We start from the raw sequence: 26,297 nt of genomic DNA on the forward strand, positions 1-26,297 counted from the left end.
ACCCACTTTGGCCTGTGTGTCTAAACCTACCATCTTTGTCCCAACCTTTGACCCCAGACCTGACTAACTCTGGCCCGTCCACCCAACCTCACCATGCCATGTCACCCAACACAAGGAAGGCATTTTGACTGGAAACTGAAAGTAGAAGACCCTTAGTTTACTTTTTTTGAAAGGTGTGTATCTTTTTCTAGGGGAAGAGCTAGGCACGGTGGAGGCTGGCGGGGAGGGGGTAGGGAGGGCAGCTTTGGATTTATTCAGTCAATACAGAGAATCCTGGCTGTGCCACTCGTTAGCCATTTCACTTTAAGCAACTTATTCTCTGAGCCTCAATTTGTCATCTATAAAATGTAGATCAATAAACAACCTATCTCAGAGAGTTATCGTTAGGATTAAATGAAATGAATAAGCACCAAGCCTAGTATCTAGCACATAGTGGGGACTAAAAAAGAAATTCTAATTCTTGAATAAACTTTTTTTTCTTGAGTGTACAGTGAGTTTCAGAGGTAAATAAATCATCTTTACAATTGGAAGCTTGACATAAAAAAGAACAAGAAAACAACTAAATTTCTCTTAAAATTATTTTCCTTTACTAACTTGTCTTCTATTGTCTGTGTTCATACGAACTAGCTATGCCTGCAAAAATGTTTCCATGGCCAGTTCTTTTCTACATGTTTAAATTCCTAATTGTGCACACAATCTTAGTCACTATATTTTCATGTGCAAGCAATTAAGACTCATTTAACAGCCCTCCCTCTGGAAGGTTTTGTTCTCCATCTGCCATAAATCAGATTCCTTAGGAACATGTTTGATTTTGAAACAATGTGAAAGTACTGTTCATTTTGTTCAAATTTCATTTATGTACCATTTTTTAAAGTGATGTAAATGGACAGCCACAAAAAGCTCAGCAGCTGGTCAAAACAAGACATCAAAGAAACCATTGAAATGGGGCAAAAAATTAAAAAAAAAAAACTAACATGCTAGGACAAAGCCAAATAAAAACCATAGTCTGATAAACATTCCTCAGACACATTTTGCTCATATTTACTTTACAACAGATTTAAAATATGGGAAAATGGGAAAGCACTGCTCTTCCCAGTCTAGAGCGCACAGAATTGTATGTGAGGAAAAACAGCGAAAGAAGCCAGGAGGAAAACAGAAAAGGATTAGATTTGTAAGTGTTTTTGGAGAGACGTGGTACGCAGCTACACATTTAAATAATACTAACAAGACTCAAACAGATTTGTACCACACTTTTGTTCATTTAAAAACCATTGGTAAATATTGTTCTCCCTCACCACAGGTGAAGTCCATTTTAGTGTGTTCAATGAGCTTCTTTGGATTATCAAAAAGAAGCTAATGCTTGGTCAAATTAAGAGGGAAAAATAATTATTAGGTTCTGTGCTCGTTTCAGCAGCACATATACTAAAATCGGAATGATGCAGAGAAGATTAGCATGGCCCCTGCTTGAGGATGACATGCAAATTGGTGAAGCATTCCGTAATTTTTTTTTTTTAAGAAAAAAGGATTATTAAGTTTCAACACAAGTACCTGTGAACTGGTAACCACAATTCAGCAAAAATTTAAAAAGAAAAGGATTGTTTTTTCTTAAAGGTTTTTGAAATTAAATGTCACAATTTGGATGGAGACATAGCCCACAGAAAATCGTTTCCTCTACCTAAACGTCCCATTGTTTGGGGACTTGAAACAAATCACCCACATAGCTAATGCAGTAAATCCCCGTTTATATATCAATAGAAAATTTTGTCTACCAGCTTCCTAAGACTTTATAAGCTGAATTGTTTTGATATCATTTGATGAAAGGTTCTGTAAAAGTTCAAAGTATTGTTGTTGATTTGGGCAGTCACACCTGCACATTTAAAATGCCTTTGTGCAAAGTGTAGCCCAGTCTGCTTTCAAATCAGACCTTCAAACAAGGGTAGATTCATGAGTGTGACAGATCTCCCCTTAGGTGTTTCCCTGCAAAGAAAAAGTAAAACTGAGAGAGCCACTCCCACCCCACCATCTTTGTCTCTTTGAGCCTAAGCATCAAATGGCACCCCTAAAAAGAGAAGCAGAGAAAACATTAGTACATCTCTGCTGGAGATCTAAAGCAAGATATGGAAGGTCTTCTGGAAGGAGCGGCACCTAAGAATTATTAAATAGTTGTTAAGTAAACCGAAGGGAAAAATGGAAATGGAGGGAAACATACTTTAAGAGCAGCTGAGCTCAGAAATCACAGACATATGTTGTCTGCCACTAAAGGAGTACCATTGTAGGGTGTAATTAAGAGTCAAATGAATATTGCACTAAGCATTTAGGGTAGTGGTTCACAAACTTGTTTGTTCATTAGAATCACCTGGGAATCTTTTTAAAATTCCAACGAGTGAAAGAAGAAAATAGAAAAGTTTCAGAGACCAGTTAGAGCACAATAGCGATGTTTAAGGATAAGGTCTAATAATGGCCCTATACTAGCAAAATAGCTAGATCACAGAAATACAGAGCAAGAGATTGTTGCAAATGATAAAAGAACAGGTGTGTGGGATTTAGTAACTGGTAATTGTATGATTTTGAGTGGATGTAAAATGGCTCTGCCAATATATGAACCCTTATGATCCTTGCTATTATATATAGCATATATAGGATTATATATCAGATAAAAATAGTTTGATGCTTGAATTCCAATTTGGAATTTAAGGCTGGTTTATCTCAGTGCATAGATTACCTACATTTCATTTAGGAGAAAATGATCCATATGTCAAATATTCTAGGAAACCAAAGTTCATAATCTTAATCATTTGGAATGAAAATCTTTGAAAGGTATTATGCTCATTCTTAACCTCTTAAAGACATGCACTGAATGTAAGGAAATTATTTTTAGTGGCTCTGGTCATGATTATATACATCTACTTTTATACTTCTTTGACATTCAGAGATGCCCTTTGGAGCTAATGACCTATGGACTTTTCCCCCAACATTTAAGAGCCCCAAATGTTGCTGCATTTTAACCTCTCATCTGCTGCTCCCAGTGATTACCTTTTAACGTTGTTAGGGATCCTGGCCTTAGTGGCCTCTTCTGATCACCTTGGCAAATCAGAGTCCTAGCCATTGCACTGAGTCTAAACTAAGAACAAATGAACTCAAAATAAAAGTGGGGTTGGGGCCAATCCATCTCTGAGGTAGAGCTTTAGGATATTTAATGCATATAATAAATAAGGGTTTGGGGCACCTGGGTGGCTCAGATGGTTAAGCGTCTGCCTTCGGCTCAGGTCATAATCCCAGGGTCCTGGGATCGAGCCCCGCATCGGGCTCCCTGCTCAGCGGGGAGCCTGCTTCTCCCTCTCCCTCTCCCACTCCCCCTGCTTGTGCTCTCTCTCTCTCTCTGTATCTCTGTGTCTCAAATGAATAAATTAAAAATCTTAAAAAAACAGGGTTAAATTAAAAAAACAAGGTTTTTTTTTAATTTTTTCAATTTGAGTGTAGTTTACATGCAATGTTACATTAGTTTCAGGTGTACAGCAGAGTGATCCACCTTCTCTCTATGTTACGCTGTGCTCATCACAAGTGTAGCTCCCATCTGCTGCTGTAAAATGCCATTACAGTATCGTTGACTACATTCCCTATGCTGTGCCTTTCATCCCTGTGACTTGTTCATTCCATAACTGGAAGCCTGGGCCTCCCACGCCCCTTCACCCATTTTGCCCATCCCCCACCCCTGTTCCCTCTGGCAGCCATCAGCTTGTTCTCTGTATTTATAGGCCTGATTCTGCTTTTTAACAACTAAGCTTTTAAATGCATTTGTTGACTGTTCTGGGGTTCTTTGCACCTATTTACTGGTATTGAATTGTAAAAGTTCCTGGACAGCTTCTGGGTAAATAGGTTATGACTAAACTACTAGAGCTAATAAAATTAATATTGACTTATCATCAAGCAGCCAACAAAAACATATTTAATTCTGTACTCTGGGTTTCAGGGAAATGGAAATGAATAAGTTGCAGTCCTACTTGCAAGGACTTAGCAAGATATAATTGTTCATATGAAAAAGATAACCAAGAATCTTAGATACTCTCCAGGATTGTGTCACAGAGAATACGTGTCTTAAAAATTCAGAGGAAGCAAAGATCAAATTCAGATAAGCAATGATACACCTTGAATGCTTTTCAAATACTTTAGGTAAATGTCCCTCCTAGCCAGACTCTCATAATGGGCGTGTTAATGGATGATCACTACCTAGCCACAGAGGTTTAGGATTGCTTCCAGCATCCCAGCAAAGTAGCCCTTTGTAGGAACATTTGCTATTTGCTATTACAAAAGAGAGGTGATCACTTGTGATTTTTTTTTTTTTTTTAAGATTTGTTTATTTGAGAGAGAGAGCATGCAGGTGGCGGGAGGAGCAGAGGGAGAAAGAGAGAGAGAATCTCAAGCAAATTCCCCACTGAGCACGGAGCCCAATGCAGGGCTTCATCCCATGACCCCGAGATCATGACCTGAACCGAAATCAAGAGTTGGATGCCTAACCAACCAAGCTACCCAGGCGCCCCTCACTTGTGATTTATTAACATTCCTTCATCCTACATGTGGCCCTAAATTTGTGAAACTTGTAGAAAGAGCAATAACCCTGGGGTTTGGGGACCAGAGTTATAATCCCAGCTCTGTCACTAGCTCCCTGTTTAACCTTAGGTCAGTAATTTAAGCTGGTTTTCCATCTATAAAATGAGGATATTGGATTAGTTGATATCTAAAAATCCAACCAGCTCTTTCGTGTTTTCTTTTTTATTTTTAAAAAATGCATGCTTCTGATTGCCTTTCTATAATTATATTTTCTGTATAATTATATTTCCCTAAGAAGTGAATAAAAGATACACTAAGTCAATGTATGAATTCCACTTTCCCCAATATAGATCCTGTAGAGAATATCCGTGACACCCACCATTTGCTATTTTGAATTTTCAACAAAGAGTTAAAAGAAAATTCTGGCTCCCCTGGCTAGTCATGCTCTCCAGTTGGCAGAAGTCTTCGTGTGGACTTGATGGTTGCCTAGAGCAACAAAATATTAGGGACAGAAACACGTTCAGGGACTTGATTGTATAAGTGACTCAGAGCTGAGAGACCTTTTCCAGCTTGACTGGAGCCCATACTTAGCTAGAGTGGGTATTTGTCTATGCCTGTCTGCGCCACTCCGCTGACTGGGAAGTGCCTGTTATTTTGCTTCCAGAATACAGAAGCCAACCTTGAAACCTGCAGAGGGGTTAACTGGTCAGAAGGCAATCTTCATGTAGCACATCTCGCACATGAGAGATCATTAAGACTAGTAAATACAAACAAGATGAAGAGGCTGATTGTGGGCTTTGAAGAGCACGGACCAAGAACATTTTGAGAACTCAATAAAAATTCAATATAAGAGCTACTCTTCAAAGCCAATTATCCCTTTCGAGTTAGGACAACCCACTGGAGGAGCTGCACTTTTTGTGAAGAACTGTGCTAAAATTAATGACAACATTAACACCCAGCATGACACATTTCCACTGTCTTACACATTTTTTTTTCCTTCCCTGAGGGGTCAGAATTCCCATCGGTCAGCATAAAATGGTCTAAGTCCAAGCCTAGTAAATCACTTGTATCAATACCCTTTTCCTTCTCTTTGTTGAAGCCAGACATCTCTAACTATGCTCTAAGTTAAAATGTGAAGTTAAAAAAAAAAAAGTTTTTCTATTCCTAAACTCCTAAATCCTCAGGTCATCCCCTCCCTGTGCCATGAGTCTGGCTCCATAATACCAATTACTCCAGCTTGTTAAGGAAGTTATTAGCATCATGTCTGTAACTTCTAGTCAGTGTTGCCTGCAGCATGAAATGGAGGGAGAAGGTATTAGCCAAGTCTCGTTACCTGAAGTCCTCCGTCTTTAGCTATTTAACTAGGTCCCATCTTACTTACGTGTATGCTTGGTGTTATTTTTATACCCAGTACACATTCTTCCCACTTGCACATGAACAAGTTCATTGTGATAATAACAGCAATCATATACTTTTACTTTTTATCCTGATTGAATGTTTATTGTGTGTCTTCATGATCAGAAACTGGCCTTCTCGGTTTGGACATTATGGATTGTAATGAATATTCTTTTTGAGTGATTGGAAACATAGTCCTCAACTTAACACAGTTTACATAGTAACTCTTATCCGCATAACCATAGCAGCTGTTTGGAAACATGGCTTCTGATCACTTGTTTGCAAATGTCTTTTTCCATACAATCCTGGATGGAGTGGGACCCATATACGTTACTTGACATGTGAAACACATGTGACCCTGGCAAATGATTCGGCTGACCTTGAAAACTCCAGCTGCTTAGTCACTTTAAAAACAAGGCAATACAAGTGATTTACTAGGCTTGGACTTAGACCATTTTATGCCGACCGATGGGAATTCTGACCCTTCAGGGAAGGAAAAAAAAAAAAATGTGTAAGACAGTGGAAATGTGTCATGCTGGGTGTTAATGTTGTCATTAATTTTAGTACAGTTCTTTACAAAAAGTGCAGAGACGACTGTCACAGGAAAAAAGCAATAACGTCCCTGTGGCTTTCTTTTATTTTAAAATAATTTAATGAAGAAATCCAAGATTTAGCTTTTGTGTCATCTTCTTTCAAATCAAGAGCAGTCTGTAATCTCCTAGAAAGACCAAAGCTTCTTTGTTTATTGTAAAATCTGTGCACTGTTTGGCATTAGGTGGTGGAAGGTTAACATTCTCTGCCAAGGCAGCCTTCTAAGTGTTCCGGTCACTATATGTGCGTGCTATTGTAGCTGGACTTTGGTTCAGCAGGAATGAAAGAGACCTGAAAAGTTATGCTTTAATTGAAATAGAAGTTTATTTCTCTTTCCTGTAAAAAAGACCTGGAGTGGGCAGTCCAGGGCTGGTACGGCTGCTCTAACATCATTAGGGACCTACGATTTTTTCAGCTAATTCCTCCACCATATAGGCTTTGCCTCCATGGTCCAAGATAACGTCTAGAAAGCTCTAGTCGTCACATCTAAATTGCCAGCACATCCCCTCCTTTGGAAGAGAATTCCCAGAAACCCCACATAATCCTTCTATTTATAGCTCCTTTGGCTCACTTAGATACCTGCCACATCTAGCTGCAAAGGACCCTGGGAAATAGAATATGTTCTCTGGCAATCCCCTAATTTGGGGATTTCAGGCTCCTTTCCTCTCCTTCTTGCCTACCCAGGCTCTCTCTCAATTCCGTGCCATCCTGATCTCCTTACACCTCGCAGGAAAAACCCAGCACTGTCAGTTTCAGGATCTGCCTGTTCCACTTCCTTATCTGAAATCTTGGTGGGAAAAATCCACATGACTTCAAGCTGGAATTGGAGTAAAGTCAAGGCTATCCCCTCGGCTGGACCCTCAGTGCCACTTGACACTTTATCCTTGCTCTGTGCCCTCTCTGACTTCCCTTGGTGCTTATTCTAACCTTCCTTCCCCTTGTCAAGCCTCTTGACCCCGCAGCTGCTCACCACTTTGCAGCAAATGCCTTTACTCGCTGCCTAATGAAGAAAGTCACTGTGAGGATATGAACTTCCTCAGGTCTGCGTCCTCTTATTGACCCCATACCCATCCTTTTCTCCCTTCTGGTCTCAGCAGGTGATGTGTCCCTTCCCCTTCCTGGCTCTAAGGCAACCTCTGCCTCTGTGCCCTGGGCCCTTTCTTCTCAGTACCTCCAGGACCTTGCTCCCACTTTTTCCTTTCTTTTTCTCACATCTACAATCTCTCTTTTTCTTCTGCCTCTTTCCCTAGTCATTTCTCTGTCTTTTTTTTTTTTTAAGATTTTATTTATTTATTTGACAGAGAGAGAGAGAGAGCGAGAGAGGGAACACAAGCCGGGGGGGGGGGGGGGGAGGAGAGGGAGAAGCAAGCTTCCCGCGGAGCAGGGAGCCGGATGCGGGGCTCCATCCCAGGACTCTGGAATCATGACCTGAGCCGAAGGCAGACGCTTAACAAATGAGCCACCCAGGTGCCCCCATGTCTCTCAGTCTTAAAAACAAGACAAAACAATAGCAAAGCCCAGTGACAGACCCCTTGTTGATCCCTTAGCTCATTCCTTTTTCCCTTCTTGGCCAAGCTGCTCCCCCTTCTCACCTCCCAGGCACTGCCCAAGCCATGGTAGGTGGACTCTCACATATACCTGTGCTCCCACTACCCTCACCACAGTGTCCAGGGAGCTCCTTTTCGCCTTCTCTGCTCTGATCTGAGAGACCTTCCTCTGAAACCCTCCCCTTATTCAATTACTCGGTAAGCCTTTATTCAACACAGATTTATTAGGAACCATTCTCTCCCAAATGATTCTACTCTCTTCTTTTCTTGCTGCTCCGAATATTCTTTCTCACCATCCTCATGATCTGTCTTCCTCCCCTCTTTAAACAGGAGTATTCGGGTTCCGGCTGATTGCTTCTCTCATTCTGTGCACTCTCTAGATGCTTTCATGTACCTCTGTAGCTTTACTTCCCACCTTGGAAGGTGATTCCCAAAACTCTGTCTCTACTCAGACCTCCTCCCTGATTTCAGACTCAGGCAAAAGCCTGAAGATATTCCACCACTTACATACAGCATGTTTGGAGTGCCTGGGTGGCTCAGTCAGTGAAGCATCTTGATTTTGGCTCAGGTCATGGTCTCAGGGTCCTGGGATCGAGACCCGTGTCGAGCTCCATGATCAGTGAGTCATCTGCTTGAGATTCTCTCCCTCTCCCTCTGCCCCTTTCCTTGCTCGTGCTCTCTCTCTCTCAAATAAATAAATCTTTAAGATAAATAAATACACTATATTCAAAACTGGAATCATATTTCTTTGCAAATCTGTTTTTCCTGTCTCAATTAGAAGCACTTTTTTTTTTTTAATCCAGGGTATTACCCTAATATTGTCAGCCTCTTTATTTACTAGTGACTGGTTAGTTTTTGCACAGCAAGTAGACAGGACCTTTTTCCCCACAGATTTAAATTGAATTTGGAAATTTTTTCTCTTACAACTTTAAGATTGCTAGGTGGCAATGATTTTTTTTTCTTTTTTCTTTCTTTTTTTAATTAATTTTTTTAAATTTTATTATGTTACATTAATCACCATACATTACATCATTAGTTTTTGATGTAGTGTTCCATGATTCATTGTTTGCATATAACACCCGGTGCTCCATGCAGAACGTGCCCTCTTTAATACCCATCACCAGGCTCACCCATCCTCCCACCCCTCTCCCCTCTAGAACCCTCAGTTTGTTTCTCAGAGTCCATAGTCTCTCATGGTTCATCTCCCCCTCCGATTATCCGAGACTGAAACTTGGACATCATACACCTCTCCATCAAATAAATAACTATCTTTTTATTTTACTTTCTAAATACTTGTCAGATCTGTGCTCTCCTCTCTACCCCACTGATCCTTCTCCAGTTCAGGTACTCATCAGCTCTCCCCAGATTACTGCAGGAGTCCCTGAAATAGTATTTTGAAACCGTCAGTTGCATTTGGCATTTTATTTAAAAAAATGTATAGTATCTAGGGTAAATATTGTTTTATGATATTGTTGACATACACACAAATACTCATAGCCATTTTACCATGAAAATGTACATCTTACTATATATCAAAAACTTTGAGAACCACTTTCTTAAATAGTCTATCTTTGGTGTATTCCCCTTAGCCCTGCCTTCTGCAGAGCAACCAAATTGATATAGTTGAAAAATTAGTCTGAAAATGGCATTGCCCTGCTTAAAACCCTTCTGTGCCTCCCATCAGCCACCAGATAAAATCGTATCTCCTTGGCAGTGGGTACACAAGACCCACCTGACTCTTCCAGCAGCACATTTCTTCCACCCGTAGATAACATGTTTCACAGCTGGGTCTGCTCGTTCTCTTCTCTTCATCTAGAACTCACTTTACTCTCTTAATTGCCTGGCTCACTTCACCTCCTTCTTTGGGTAAGGTGACACGTGAGTCCAAGCCCTGTCCTCTTCCCCAGGCTGGGTCAGGACCTTCTCTGTGTTTCCATAACCCGCATACCTACCTCCAGCTTAACTCTAATGAAATTTTTTTAAAACTTTATTTATTTGAGAGAGAGAGCGAGGGGAGGGGCCAAGGGAGAGGGAGAGAATCTCAAGCCGACTCCCCACCAAGCATGGGGAGGGCTCAATCTCACGACCCTGGGATCATGATCTGAGCCGAAATCAAGAGCTGGACGTTTAACCGACTGAGCCACCCAGGCGCCCCTCCAGTACAATTGTTCTAAAAATTGTAGTTTATGCCTCTTTATTCCCATACAGCCTGTCCATTAATATGTCAGTTCTTTTGTTGTGTGTTCATGCAGCCTCTAGTACTAGAATGCCATCTTGTTTGACTTGTGTGTCCAGTAGTCCTGGGGGCAAGAGGTCCTTATACATCTCTTCTCAGAACGTCTTAAAATGTCTATTAAGTAGAATCTAGAAGCCAAACAGAGGGCAGTAGATGCCAACGTTGAAAACTGTTTCTCCTGCACAAGAAGGGAAGTGGAATAAAGCTGCCTCTTAACCCCTTTGACAGAAGGGAATAACTCGAAAGAAGGAAAGGATGGATGACTTCCATATTGTCATACCTCTGAATCGGAATGAGGAAAATGTGAGAAGCAGTGTCAGTCCCGGCCTGTTGTTCACTGGCCAATATTTTAAATAAGCCCCATGGTCCTCCAAAAGGGCATGTTTATATGAAAAAGATAAAACTCCTTTTGGCTTATTCTGAATGGCATTTAAGAGTAGCCTTACTCACGGTCAGTGAAGGTAAACCTCTCACCTCACTGCCGCCGGCAGGTCCGGGAGCACACCATTTACCCAGCTTTGTGGAAATACTAGGGAGGCATGTCTGTGATTGACAAGTACTCAGCTCTGTGCCAAGTGCACTTGGGAGCATTTGTGTGATGACTGTAAAGAGTTTTTTCCTTCTGATTTGGGCTGTGGCTTCATTTCTCCTCCCTAATATAAGAATAGATCTCTTTGATATCTTCTTCATACTTTACCTGCGGCTCCACTTTCCTTCTTCCTTTCCTTGAGAGGGTAAGAACAACTCCATAGTGCCTTCCTTTTATGCTTTGGGCCAATTCCATTGTGTTGTTTTATAGTCTTGGGCTTAGAGCTGCCTCAGTACTCAACACTAGCCCTGGACCATGAGACTAATGAGAAAAGCAAAATGACTTCAACTAAAAGGAAGTGGTTTGTGTTGTGGAGAGAAACTTGGAAATACACCACCAAGAACACTAGGTGCTCTATTCTCCCTACAGGCTACAGCTGGGTTTGCACATTTCAAAATAACCATTCAATTCATTTAGTTCCGTCAAACGGCTAGTCAATACAGAAAGAAGGAAGGGAAAATAAATGGGTTTTTTGGATGACTGGTTTAGCATCACGTAACCTTGATCTTACTCATTTCCGAGGAATAATTTCAACTCTTAAAGAAATACAACCTATTGCAGGTTAGTTTAATACAAAAAAATACATTTAAAAAGGTATTCATATTCAACATGTACCTGGGGCACCTGGGTGGCTCAGTCGTTAAGCGTCTGCCTTCGGCTCAGGTCCTGATCCCAGGGTCCTGGGATCCAGCCCCACATCGGGCTCCCTGCTCAGCAAGAAGCCTGCTTCTCACTCTCCCACTCCCCCTGCTTGTGTTCCCTCTCTCTCTGTGTCTCTCTCTGTCAAATAAATAAATAAAATCTTTAAAAAAAAAATATTCAACATGTACCTGTTTTTCCCAAATGTCATGAAAACAGGTAGAAATAATAGTGTGGGCATAGAAACTTGGATTATAATATGGGAAAAGAAAGGTTAAAATCGTTATGAGAAATTCACTTCTTTCTTTTTCATTCTTCTGTCTGAATCGCTCTCCTTCCGACTTCCTCCATCTTGTTCTTTCCGTTGCCCTTCTGTTCCCGTCTCTTTTAACCTCACTCACGGTAACACCAACTCTGTGCCAAGCCCTGTGCTAAGACAACACACTAGATCACACTGGATTCTCACAACCTTGTGAGGTAGAATTACTAAACCTTTTACAGAAGAGCAAGTTGAGGCTCAGAGTCATTATTCCAAAAAGTTGTACAGCTGGGATTCCAACCCTGGCAGTTAGAGTTCAGATTCTACACCCAGAACACAACCCTCTATCGCTTCGCTCTCATTTCCTTGCTGTTCATTTTTGTTTCTTCCATATTCTCTCTATTCTCATGTTCTCCACTGCAGTCTCCCACACTTCTTTCATTATATCCTCTGCCTCGTTTTTTCCTACTCTCTTCTCTGCCTCCTTCCCTTATTTCTCTATGATCTCCTGTATCTTATCTAATGGTGCTTTCCTTACCCTTTATACCCTGTTAGTTCCAAGCTCCCAGAACCCGTCCCCTTCTCCCCTCATGACACCTTCTCCTTTCTCATGGCAGCATCTCCCAGCCCGAGACCCTGCCCCTCTGTCATTCTTGACGGCTGCTTTCCCAACATCTGTGTGTGAGTTAGGAGTGGGGTGTGGTTTGAAGTGCAAGACAAAGCAAGGTTATGTTCAAGAAGAGCCTGTGCCACTCTGTTCCCGTACACAAGGAGTGCCGTTCGTGATTCTAAAGTGATTATAAAAGGGAATTTCATTGCTGCCAAAGATCTCCCAAGTTAGGTTTCTGTTGAACTCCAGATGGTCTCTAGTGACTCAGAAAAGAAGATGCATCTTGCTATGATCACTACCAGGAAGTGAGCACCAGGCAACAAATAGAAACCAACTCTAGGACTCTGAGATCCAAGACAAGTAGAATTCCTATGTACAATTGCAGTAAATGTTGAGGGGTACACCATGATGTAGTACTTTGAAAAAAATTATATCTTGCTTGAGTGACTATATTTTCAAACAGCCAGTACAAGACAGAAGAGTTTCATTTCCTTGAATCAAGGCTATTAGGTAACTTTTCCTGGAACCACTCTTAAGAGTTCCAGGAAAGGGGCGCCTGGGTGGCTCAGTCGTTAAGTGTCTGCCTTTGGCTCAGGTCATGATCCCAGGGTCCTGGGATCGAGCCCCGCATCGGGCTCTCTGTTCAGCGGGGAGCCTGCTTCTCCCTCTCCCACCCTGCCTGCTTGTGTTCCCTCTCTCACTGTCTCTCTCTGTCAAATAAATAAATAAAATCTTTAAAAAAAAAAAAAGGGGGGGTTCCAGGAAAGAACTCCAGATTCCCAGGCTATTGGCAAAGAGTGGGTGCCTTCACATAGTACTTCACAAAGGTCCCGCATCAGCATATAGTAGCATTCCCATCAGATTGGCTTAGTTATCAGAAATAACTAGATCGAAATAAATGTCATTCTTACAAGGATTAGGGTGTAACAGTTTTGAGGAATCATCATCTCTAGAGAGCTACAACTTCATCTTTTGCTAGTAGGACATTGGGTATCTTTCTTGAGACTCTGCCATCTGTTTGTTTGTTTGCCTATCTGGTATTTTCTTGTTCTGGGCCCACTTCTGCTCTTCATGCTCTGCGTGTTCATCATCCTCGCCCGCACACGGCTTGCCATAGCTTTTCTAACTCCAACTTGACTTCAGAGCACCTATAGATGGATTTGTTTTTTACTTCTCCTGACACCAGTTACCATGTTTGCCATGTCTCATTGACAATTACAGTCAAATAGAACCTACAGATTTACAAGTAAATTAGACAATTTTTTATTCTAGGCACATATGAAATAAGCCATTGTTAACTACTGAGCCCATGAATTGCTTGCTTTGCGGTTAGATCTTCAGATCTGGTCTATTTAACATTTTAGACAATATTCTTTTAACAAGTAATTTTTTGAGAGTCTCCGTGTGCCAGACCTAAGCAGGGCTCTTGGGATACAAAGATGACCGAGAAGCAGCATTATCCCTGTACTGAGTCCCTCTAATCTGGGAGCCAGGAGAAGGGAGATATACATTATTCAGATAATCATAGTACAGAGTGTAAAATTCCAAACTGAAGTAGTGATATGAAGGAAAAACTCCGTGAGAGGGGCAGACCAGAAGAAGCCCAGTCTGCCCATGCTGCTGGAATCTCCTGCAAAAATAAATAATCATGTCTAGCTGACTGGATCTTCTGAGAAGAATCCAGAAGCATGAAAGCCAATCAACCAGAATAGGCAAGTTCATGCCAAAAGCCTTTTCTTCCGTTGTCATACCCAGTCAGTGATGACTCTGTGGCAGAACTTGAAAGGCAGCTCTGGCTTCTTGCTGTTCTCCCACCCAGAGAAGGTGTCTTTCTTTGAAAGATGAGTGCTGGCTCCCCTTCCTCCTCTTCCTTCACCAACACAACTGTAACATCTTCCTCCCAGATCTAAGGCCCTGAATTTGGACCTCCCAAGTGGCGGGACTCTAGACTAATCCATTAAGTCTGCTAGATTTTCAAAACACTCATTCACATTTGGATGCCTGGGGCCTCTCATGTAGCCCGGGCTGTGTTAATTTCCACACTTGCATTTTAAACCCTCAGAGTCAGGATTTCACCAGAAGACTTCCAAGTAATTGCTTAGATGGCACAATAAAGATATCCACGTTAAAAGAGAAAAGATGTACTAATGAGTCTGCTGTTCTTTGCAAGGCCCAGGAATGGGGAACCTCCCTTTTGGACAACTTTGCCAAGCCACCGTGAGTTTTATTTACACTTGGTCACAGATCTATTGACAAGAAAAATTTAAGGGAGGTAGGGAGAGAGGAAGTTTATTCTTGTCTTTTTTTTTTTTTTTTTTTTAATGTTATGTTAGTCACCATATAATATATCATTAGTTTAATTCTTGTCTTTTAACAAACCTGCACGCAACCACAGAGAACCATCCCTAGGAACCTAACACAAAAGTTTTACGGACTGTTTTCTTTCAGACTCTGAAATTCTGCTAAATCTCCATCCCAGTATCACTCAAAGTCTTTACAGCCTCTCTTTGTCCCTAGGCTGTCGCTTTTGCCTGGAATTCCTACTCCAAGGTTCCCCTGTGGTATTTTTAATAGTGTTGTTTGATGCTGCAGCCAGTTTCCCCGTGGCTTGGGAGCTAAATGGAATACAGTGATGTGGTGTGCTGTAATCGTTCTTGGAGGGATGTCAGGACAAACGAAAATCCAAATAAGAGAGCACCTGAAAGAACCTGGTCCCTTAGTGAAAGAACTTAACACTATGGAAGGGTGTTGACCCCTAATTCATGTTGTTTCTGTTGACCCCTATATGCTTAAGAGGAAATGTTTACTATTGACCAAACTGAGTTTGGCATTAGTTTTGGAATCAAATGCAGAGTATACCCTCAGATTCACTGTTGTTTGCCCACCTACTTGGCCCACGTTTGCTTTTCTGTCTAGTTAAGCCTGAGGATGTGTGTTAGTTTAAGAGACAAGGGTACTCTTAAAGAAAGGGGGGAGGGGACTAAAAACACCTTTGCTCAAAGCACCAAATTCTATGAGCTGATGATTGCCAAGTTTGGGCAATGATTAGTACCACTACCACCAGAATAGGTCTGGCATGTCTTACACATAATCCAGATGCCCAGGCCCACACTGAGCAGAAGCATTATAGGATTCCACAGCCTAATATTGGTCAGCTTTTCCTTGGAACAATAAACATCATCGGTGTATTTGAATCACATGTGGCTTAGAGTAATGGAAATATTTTTCCTGCTATTTAGAACAAAACCAATTCTTTAAAAAATTGTACATATATTATACTTTACGTATATATACATATATATATAAATTGTACATATATATACTTTACATATATGTATATATGTGTATATCAGATCAGATAGATGGATAGATAGATAATCTGCTCCGTATTTGCTTTTACTAAACAGTTTTATTTCCAGTGAATCTTTATTTAGAGGTCCACTGAATAATCTATCATCTGTGGAGTTCCTTTTAAAAAGTCTTCATTGGTGATGGATTTATTCTGGGGAGAATAGGTTATATATAAAATACAATACCCAATTAAAGTAATAACACACAACTTGTATTGAGTGCTTGTTATGCCAGGGGCTGGGCTAAGCTTCCTGCTTGCCTTGTTATTTCTTCCTCCCCATGCTGGGTGAGGTGCAGGTCTGTCATTGTCATTTCCATGGGACAGAGGAGAACACAAAAGCTTAGAGAAGAGGAATGACTTGAGGGGTTAGATAATATTTGAGGAGTTACAGTGAGAAGAAAAAAGCCTCCTTCAGTTCAGCTGAAAAGTCTTAGTGTTTCTTTCCCACTTTTAAAATATATTTTTTCTCTTCTACTGTCAACTGAAATAAGGTCACCCAGCCTATACATTATAGAAACAGGACTCTAAAGTCACTGCCACCAAAATCCCAACAAAGTAAGCCAGCAATTCAGGAAAATGTGTATTTTTTTCTAATTGAGGGTACTTCCAATAATGACATGACTAAATCACCAAGATTACTGGCCTGAGTACCAAATCATTCCTGTACTAAGAAAAACAGGAAATAACTCAGATATAAATGATGAAAGTGGCTGCTGAGTTAGGAAGACATTTGAAAATCCCCTCATACCAATAAATCACACCCTGGGGCCTAATACAGTTTAGTGTGGGTGATATTCATAACTGTTCTCTTACTTGAAGGATTGTGGAGACAATCGAATGGGAAGGTCAAGAAAACACTATTCAAATGATAGAATTTGGGGGGGGAAATAATTACTGTATCTCATTGGACATAGTTGGAGAGAAACAAATTTTGGCAAAAGAACCAGTGATAGGACATATACTTACTAAGTTAAAACTCTTTTGAGTTTACCGTAGGAATGTCTTAAAATCTGAGTTAGGATTTTGGAGACAAAAACAAGAGCTTAAGAAATTCTAAATGCCATTTATTTAGAGAAGTGTTAAAAGAGTAGAGATTTAAACAGTTTCACAACTTGTGGTTTTCAGGGGTCAAAGTCAAGATGAGACTGTAGATGACTCACACTGCCCAATTCACTGAAAAATGTAGGCAGCTTTGACAAGCAGTGAAATGTTATCAATTTTATTCCAAACGATCCATCTTAAGAATGACTTGAGGGTTTAGACAATATTTGGGTTTAAAAAAAGTCTCTTCCGGCTCAACTGAAAGCTCTTAATAATTTCTTTTCTACTTTTCAAAGTACCTGTCTCTCCTCTCAACTGTACCATAAGAGTGTATTTTTTGTTGTATGGTAAGGAATATTTGAAACACAAGTTGCAAAGACACTCGATTTTTCAAATTGGCTTAGTGTACTGCCTTATATCCTTTACTATTGACGTTATGGCCAGAGGTGTGGAAGAGTTGTTCAAGGAGAGTACAAGTCTAACTTAAATATACTCTTTTTAACATTTTTATTTATTTTATCAAGGTATATTTTTTACCGAGGAAATAAAGTCCTAGGCAATTGTGTTCTGCAGTGTTTCTGTAGAGAGCCTTATCCAATTACACTATCAGGCTCGGTCCTGCGGCTCTGCTCCTGCCCGCGACAGAGTCTGAATAAGAAGAAACTCTCCAAATCCAATTTGGAAATCAAAGAATCAAAACTCTTTCAACAGTTTGCACTGGACCGCATTATTTGATTTGGAAGAAAGTGAGTCAGACCGGTTCCATTTCTTGATGAAATAACTATCTCATTTACCGACTTTAAGGAAATGGCCCTCTTCAGTGGCTTGGAAAGTGAACATTTCTATCCTATGCTACTTGTAGTGATGACCACTCATACCTTACAATTGAAAATATTTTTAATAAATAATAGATTCTCATGCTTCAAAATACAAAATTCAAAAGGGTTCCAAAAATCAAAATGTGAACAGTTTCTTTTGTGTTAGGTAAGCACATCTTATGCATATACAAGCAATATATGAATTTTCTAGCAACCTTTTAAAAATATAATAGGAGGGATGCCTGGGTGGCTGAGTCGTTAAGCATCTGCCTTCGGCTCAGGTCATGATCCCAGGGTCCTGGGATCGAGCCCCACATTGGGCTCCCTGCTCAGCGGGAAGCCTGCTTCTCCCTCTCCCACTCCCCCTGCTTATGCTCCCTCTCTAGCTGTGTCTCTCTCTGTCAAATAAATAAATAAAATCTTAAAAAAAATATATAATAGGAAATGTTTAATCTTATTAGGTTAATATTTTGAAAGGTATCAATAGGGAAAGAAAGCTTCCTATGGTTTCTTTAGTATTTTTTAAAATAAGAACAGGATTTTATTTTTCAAAACCTATTAAACTTGTCTTCAAAGACATATTTAAAAATTTTTCTTACGTGTTTGTAAATATATTTACTTCCATTGGAAACATTGCATAGTTTGCCTGAACATGGAATTATGTAAATGAAATCAGCAGTTTTCAATTAAGACTTGATAATATTAGATATAGGATGTCTTTTATGGCAATCAGGCATGCTTTGACCCTTTGAATCTCTGGCATAGTGTTTTTCTTGATTTCAGTAGATTTCTTATATCTCTAGGAAGGACCTATACATTCTTGGTAGGAGAATGGAAAATTGCATCTAAAATTCATTCATTGCAAATCTGATTTTTTATAAAATCCTGCAGGGACAATAGACGTACATTTTTCGTAACCCAGGCTGGTCAATAAATCTCATAGGATTATTTTTCATCCTCTCTGTCGAGCAGAGGTGAAAGCAGCTGCCTCCTGACTTCTGTCTGTATGCGAACAATTCCAGAGAAGCACTAAGAATGAGAAGCATGAGAAAGTAGGAAGAACATGAGATTTGGAGCCTATTACACCTCCCTAATTTATTTGCCTGGTGATTTCAGGAAAATCACTAGGCCTCCATGAGTCTCATTTCTATCATCTGTCACATAGAATGGTGATAATACCATGTGTTAGTAAAGATTAAATGAGACCGTATGGAGAGTACGCAACACACAAAAAGCATTCAACAAATACAGCTTTGCACTTGAAAATGGTCTTTGCATTCTATATACCCTTTATTTTCTTTAGAATAAAAAAATCTCTTCTGTATTTTCTAATGTAGTGGGTATATATTCTGTAATAAAAAATAACACATGACTTTAACATCTCTTTAAAAGAGGAAGAGCATCTATAAAATAATGAAGTTGCTTCTAGGTAAGAATTTTTAAATTGTTAAGTGGGGGGAGTCTCTAAAAGGGAAATCCAAAGACATGTGTTGAACATGTAAACCATTTAAGTCATATGACTAACCCCATAGTCAACTTAACCTGGATGAGATTTGGTTTGGACATGACTTCTCTGTCACCTGTGAAGCAATTTATTTTAAATCTTCATTGTTCTTGCCTGTCCACTGGATTGCAAGCTGCTGCAGGACAGACTTCGTTACACCCAAACTTTACCACACTCCCTGGCAGCGCAATATAAACTCTGTACACTGTCAGTGCTCAACAAATGCTTGCTTAAGACTTCCAAAGCCCTGTTGTATGCAGCCCATTCACAATAAAGCTAATTTTAACAGCTGACATATCACAAAAATCAATATTCAAAACACCACTCATCTTTCTGCTCATTAACCATCTAATGAATAGCATCCATTGATTTTTTTCTTTGCTTTCTGAGGACACACACCCTGTTTTTCACTCTGTCCCCTCTTGTCTTCTCTGAGTATACCATTTACAGCCTTCTAGTTCATCTGGGAAAGTAACTTGGTGTGAAATAATAGGCTGTTAGAACTGGAAAGGATCTCACTGATCATCAGTGCAGGGTCCATTTTAGAGACAAGACTCGTCTCAGTACTCAGTGGTCACAGCTGGTCAGTGGCCAGAACTCACATCTCCTGACTCACAGCACACTTGGTTTTCTTAAGAAGGCAAAGAACAAAGGAATTTTTTTTCTCTTTACCAATAATAGAAAATTAGACTAATAAAGTCATAAAAGATGTTTCCCTTTTATAAACCATAGAGAAATTCCTGATGGTTCTTTTTTTTTTTTTTTTTGATCTGTGATCTTTAAAACATGTGGCTAATAGCTATAATTGGATTAAAGTGAAAACATGTGATTATGAAAGAATTGAAGTACCTTTGCCCTATTCTGCATTGCTAGCCAGCTTCAGAGTAGAGGTACACATTTGACGAGCAGTGAACCAATGTCAACCCCATGGAATTCCCAAGACTTGATTGAGCTTTCCCAAGTTCAAAGCCTGTCAATTCACTATTGGTTCTAAAATCCAAGTCAACTGGAGGATCAAATAGTTTTTACAAGATGTCATTTGAATGAAATAATAGTAAACAACACTGGAAGTACATGAATTATTGCTTAAATACTCATTTGCTTTATTAGCTGGAGTATTGGAATGTCTTTTGCTTTATCATTTCACAATGCTATGGCTAGTATAAGATACAAGATTTTGTAATGCTATCTTAATTATCATATTTATTGAATACTCACTGTATTCCAGACACATCTAAACTTTTCATGTGCGCATTATCATCTAATCTTTATAATTACACGTGGAGATTGTGTTATCACCCCTTTTCATAGGAAGATGTGTGATTTACCTTAGTTAACTCACTCAAGGATGTGCACAATAATGGTAGAGCTCGAGTCTAGACTGGGTTCTGGCTGAGTCAATAACCTCTTAATCCCTATGCTAAATTGATTTCTGTGCTCATGCTATAAATCTTCTTGATCCTTTATTTGATTTATTGATGGTGACATTTCATTTTAGTTTTCTTCAAAATGGAACTGTCACTGTAAAACCCAGTCAAATTGGAGTTTGTATTTGAATAAAAGTGAACATTTGAGGATTCTAAGAAGGATGCAAGGGAAGGAAAGATAAAGGGAAAGAAAGGAAGGGGTGATGGGAAAAAAAAGGAAAGGGAAAGGAACTTAGTGCCTCCCTAGAACCTCTATTACTATGTTGTTTTTATAATATAAATTTTAGAACACACTTCCCAATGCTACTTTATATTCCCTCTTAACCCCAAATCATATATTACTTAGAGATCATTGTCTATCACCATGACAAACTCCCATTTTAGGGGAGAAAAGATTCTTCAGGATTCACCAAGAAAATACCTTCAGGGAAGAATTATGAAGACATTATGGGTAGGAAAGGATGAGGTGCCTCTCAAGAATAAAATAGTAAACAAAAGAGGAGAGAATGTGAAGCAGGAGAGCGAGGTTCTTGTCTCATGGAGTCGAAGAATAAATCTCGCAAAGGGGAGAGAGTAAAGAGATAGAGTTTTATTAAGGGAAATTACAGAAAAAACTCTCAGGAGTGAGAGCGATCCCTGCCGGGGTGCCACTGAGGGCTTTTAGGGTTGGTCTTTTATTGACAGCTAACCAGGGAACTTGTGGCCTTATCATTCTTGTGATGTCTTGGTTTGAGTAAGGACTGGTGATAACATCTTTAATGGCTTACTTCCTTTTTAGGGTCTGATAATAATCTGTTGGTCACAAGTGACTGTTATAACAAGACCCCACCTCTGACACCTAAGGCAGGGTGGTCTGGTTTGTTCCCTTATCTCTGGTTTCCTTACACCTTCACATTTTGGGGATTTTTGTGAGCCTAATCCCGTAGCCCCCTACCTATCTCTCCCTACCTAGCCGCACCTGTCCCTTACTCAAAAGCAGTCATAAAAATTTCTAAGAAGAACAGTGGAAAGCTAGATTGAACTCATTTTCCTTTCTTAAGTATCAGGGACTCTACTGCCGTGTGAATTTCATCAGTGTTATTTTTGTTACCTCTTATCTCTTTCCCTGCAGTTATACTCAACCTAATATTCATTCACTCATTCATTCATTCATTCATTCACATATATTTCAAGGCTTGTGCAGAGACAAAAGGGTGGGTCCCGACTGGGAGACTATATCACCAACTCTAAAGTATGTATGTCAAGAAAAAGTCAGGGTTGGCCTTTAGAGACGCAAGCTAACTGCATCCCATGGGTCAGCGGAAGAAAACAAGGAGATAATGAGAGAACTATATGAGGTCAGAAGGAAACCCCTGGAGGTATAACTACAAGAAGTATAACCTTCAGACCCTAAAGGCCCTAAGACACCAATTTCCATTCTGGGAGAAATTCCAAGTTGAGTGGGACATAGCTCTGGCCTTCTGGAATATGCAGAGTGCCCAGCGATGTCCGAACATCTCTCCCGCATGCCCAGTATATCAGTGTGGTTTAGCGTGTACTCATTTAAAAATTTCATTTAGCAGAAGAGGTCTTTCTTTAAGTAAATGTTATTCAGAAAGAAGCCTAACATATAACTCTGCCTAACACAGTGGACCTGCTTTAGATGAAGTCAGGTGTGGGGTCATGAACACCGCCTGGTTGCCTCCTTATTTTATTTACTTTCCAGGATAGGCCTCTCAGGAAACTCCTCAGAACCAACAAAACACCAAAAAAAAACAAGATCCTGCAATTGTCATTGTCTTGATTTTGTTAATAACAGACCACGAGTACATACATGACCTCAAAAAAATTATTTTACCTTTCTGGACCTGATCAGTGAACTATGAGTGTAGCCTAAACTACTTTTTAAAGATGGTTTTAGCTGTGAACCAAACTTATTTTAACAGCTATCACAACATATGGGGGCAAGCACAAAAAGGAACTGAAAGATTATTAAACTGTGGTACAATATACACTTTGGGATGTCTTTGTTTTGTAAGTGTAAAGAAATTATTACATAAGTGTAAATCTTCAAGTAACATCATCTGTGGGAAATTTTAGTTTTGGAATATTTTTTATTCCAAAACTAAAAATTTTTTTTTTTTAGTTTTATTATTAGTTTTAAAATCACCAAATGAGTTGCCATTTGTCAGCCAGTTACATTGCATTTTCTTTCCTCCTATGGATCCTCAAACCTCTAGAACTTTCCCTCTGCCATAAAAGTAAAGTGTCCATTTATAGTAAGTATAAGCCATTTACAGTTTATAGATGGAAGATTCTTTCCAGTTTTACAAATGGAACATGTATGCATAGACATAAATTTTACCTTCAAAGGTACAGAGTTCGCCTTCAATGGAGCACTCTAGTACTAGATTCCTGAATCCAGCCAGGCCTTTGCAACCTTCAAAGAAGAATATCTTCTTGACCCTAAGATGTAAACCTAGGAGAGGTTTTAACCTTTTATGACAAGATCTTGTCAAGGAATATTACTGCTCTCAAAGTTAATTCCTGCAACCAGGCTAAGAATGTTTGCTTACCATCTCAAAATCTTGACCCTCTGTAGCAAACATCTGTATCTACTATAGAATATAGATGTCTTGTTACTGTTTCTGAAAAAGATCAGGCAAAAAATTTTCCCAATTCTACCCAAAATAGTCTCTAGCCTTGTTTACTAGAGCTTATTAAGGTAGTCCTTAATCTAAGAATTTTAACACTCCCTGATTTTTGTTTTACTTCTTTCATTTGTGCCAAATGAATGTAATTTAAGGACCTACTTTCTCAAACCAAAGAGGATGAAAATGGTTATCAGATTTTCAATCCAAAAAGTCAATTAACTTCCCAGCCCTGAGTCTATATCCCTATCCACACCCCTCTCCCCATTCCCGAGGTCTTTAACTAGACCCAATTTGCAGGACATAACTTGACTGAAATTTATAGCTACAGTGAGATAATGCAGCTAAACTCTTAGGCCAGGCATCATCTCGGACTTCTAAAGCAATGGGATCGCTTAACCAAAGTGTAAGCCTCTGCAATTATCACACAAGTGCAAGTTACAACTGCTTTACCTGCTCCCAGCATCTCCGACTCTTTGCCTTTAAGAATGGCAGCCTGGCCATCCGTACGGGACTGCATCTGCATATATTTTCATTATGCTTCTCAATTTTAGAAATCCATTATTATTTTGCTCTTATACTCCTTCTCCAATCCCGCTCCCCTCTAAGATGGGTCAGAGTTCCTGGGATCCACCATCTTGAGATTCATAACTTGCCTGTTTCGAAGCATAATGCAAATACGACAAAGTCAACGCCTAAGGAAACCTTGGCTTTTCTGGGTGTGCCACTAGATTCTGATCTTTGTTGCACAAAAATGAGAAAACTGTTTCTCTGTCTTCCCAGGAAAAGCCCCTTCCCTGTTTTCGTTTCCTCCACTTACCCCTGCTACACATGACTTCAGAGTCATTTTTTTTCTCACATGCAGTTGTGATCATGTCTCTCTCATACTGATCCCCACTAGAGAGTACTCAGAGCCTTCAGGGTAAAGTTTAAACTCTACCTTTCACCTAGAAACTGTGCCCTGTGGTAAACTGACCAAGGGCTTTGGCATTAGATACGCTTGGCCTCAAACCATGGGTCAGCTCAGGTGTAACCTTTCTCATCTTCTGTTTCCTCATTGGCATAATGGAGTAATGAACCATGTCAGGAGGTCATTAAAGTCCTCATGTGAGATACCGGATGGAAAAAGCCTGGGACAAAATAAATGCTCAGTAAGTAGGAGCTCCCTTGCTCCCCCCTTCCTCTGTCTGGCTCCTTCCTCCCACGTATGCGCGCTTCCATCCTGTGCTACCCTGGATTCCCACCCACAGTTGGCTGTTTCCTGGGGGAGGCCACGCTCTCCCACACCTCTACAGCTTTTGCATACGTTGTTCTGCCACCCCTCGAGATCTTTTCCACCCTCATCTCTTACAGAAACTGGAGGGTGTCTCCTTGCCTCTGAAGACACTTCCGGAATTCCTCTTGAGTTTAATCTTTCCATAAAATCTTTCTCACACGTCCTCCATCTTACATTGTCATACTAGTTGGTCTTACGTTCACTAATGCGCCATTACCTCCTGAGAGAGGCATCTGTGTCTTACTCATCTGTGAAGCCCCAGGCCCCCACACATTTCCTCGTAAACGTTAAATGATTGAATGAATGGTCCAGAGTGCAGAATAAATATGGTTTTGAAAAAGTGGCATAGCTACCAATCTGTCAACACAAAAAGCAACACACCCGTCCTTAGATGGGCAAAAATTAGGAAGGCAACAGACTTAGTGACTTGCAAGAGCGAGGAGTTCTTTCTGTAGGAAGTCTTAGAAAATGCAGCCAGGCTAAAATGGCTTCAGCTTTCCTTCAGTAAATGGTTACTGTGGGGACACATGTGAGAGGAATACCAACGTCATGATGAGAAACACACACACTGAATAGCTATGCTTCTGATGCCATTCTCAAATCTGAAACATCACCCGCTTTCTGGACCAAACTATAGTAACATGTGTCCCCAGGATTTGGCTTCCCTCTTGCCATAGACACTGAAAACAATGAGATTCTCCAGGGGTTTCTCCTCTAACCTTGTTAGGGTGATCGTGTGCACACAGCCCAGCACCTGCCACCAGGGATAATTGCAGTCTTCTGCATTAGCCAGCTATTCCTTCCACAGCATCCTGGGTCATATGGAAAGGGCCAGAAGCATATAAATTGTTGATTACATCCAGTAGGTCCTAAGGGTTGGTGTGTTTTGTTTTGAAAGTTTTCCCCTAAAATGCCCCCATTTTTTTTAAGATTTATTTATTTATTTGAGAGAGAGAGAGCACGCAAGTGGGCAGAGGGGCAGAAGGAGAGAGAGAGAGAGAATCTCAAGCAGACTCCCCGCTGAGCAGGGAGCCCCACGTGGAGCTCAATTGCAGGACCCTGGGATCATGACCTGAGTCAAAGGCAGACGCTTAACCAACTGAGCCACCCAGGTGCCCCCCCAAAAGGCCCCCATTTTTACCTAACTTAATTTTATAGACACCATCTCAATTTTTCTACTGAATATTGCTTTACCCCTGCCCATCCATACCATCAAAATTTTCTTTGCCTTGAAAATCTCTGGATTTCTTATTCTTAGTCCCACAAATAACATATCTGAATTCCTTCCCTTTTAAGGCTTTTACAGTAGCTTCTTTTCTCCTATAAACTCTATACAAGCTCCAGAAAACCCCAGTTTTAGAAACCCTAATCCAGAAAGTCACATCAGCAAAACACAAGTGTCAAAATCTTTGCACCAAAGGACAGTGATGAAACTTCCAGCTAGGGAAAACTGCAGGGATCCTTTGGCATCTAGGAAGAGGTATAAAGAAACAACATAGGCAGGAGAGAAAGTACCTCACCTCCGCTTCTCCTGTGCATATGGTTAATGCACAAGTCTCTGTAGTAACTCCAAGGCAGGCCAGGGTGACCAGCTGTTCCAGTCCAGCCCCAGTTGTTTGCCTGGTATTGAAGAGTTTCCCAGCACATGGGACACTCAGTAGTCAAACTAGGAAAGTCCTGGACAAATTGGGATAAGTTAATGCCCTTGCCTACCCCTTGCTGTTTATGCCTTTCTTTCTCTCTCTCTCTGACCTAAGTCCTAATTCCTTTGAAAACATGCATCGATCTTCATTTCTTCCTGATTCTAGCTGTATGCAGATATCTGAAGATTTTTT

The 26,297-nt window shown here is 40.3% G+C and overlaps 1 protein-coding gene and 1 non-coding gene across 9 annotated transcripts in view; both read left to right on the plus strand.

Moving 5' to 3' along the window:
• Nucleotides 1-26,297, plus strand: part of PDE4D (phosphodiesterase 4D) — a 1,430,886-nt gene that overhangs the window by 1,245,945 nt on the left and 158,644 nt on the right. The window lies entirely within an intron of this gene.
• On the plus strand, nucleotides 1,399-1,505 carry LOC118538355 (U6 spliceosomal RNA). Its single transcript, XR_004918577.1, has one exon. It is a non-coding gene; the product is annotated as a U6 spliceosomal RNA (small nuclear RNA).

Source organism: Halichoerus grypus, chromosome 2 (genome assembly GCF_964656455.1).
Source record: "Halichoerus grypus chromosome 2, mHalGry1.hap1.1, whole genome shotgun sequence".
NCBI lineage: Eukaryota > Metazoa > Chordata > Mammalia > Carnivora > Phocidae > Halichoerus > Halichoerus grypus.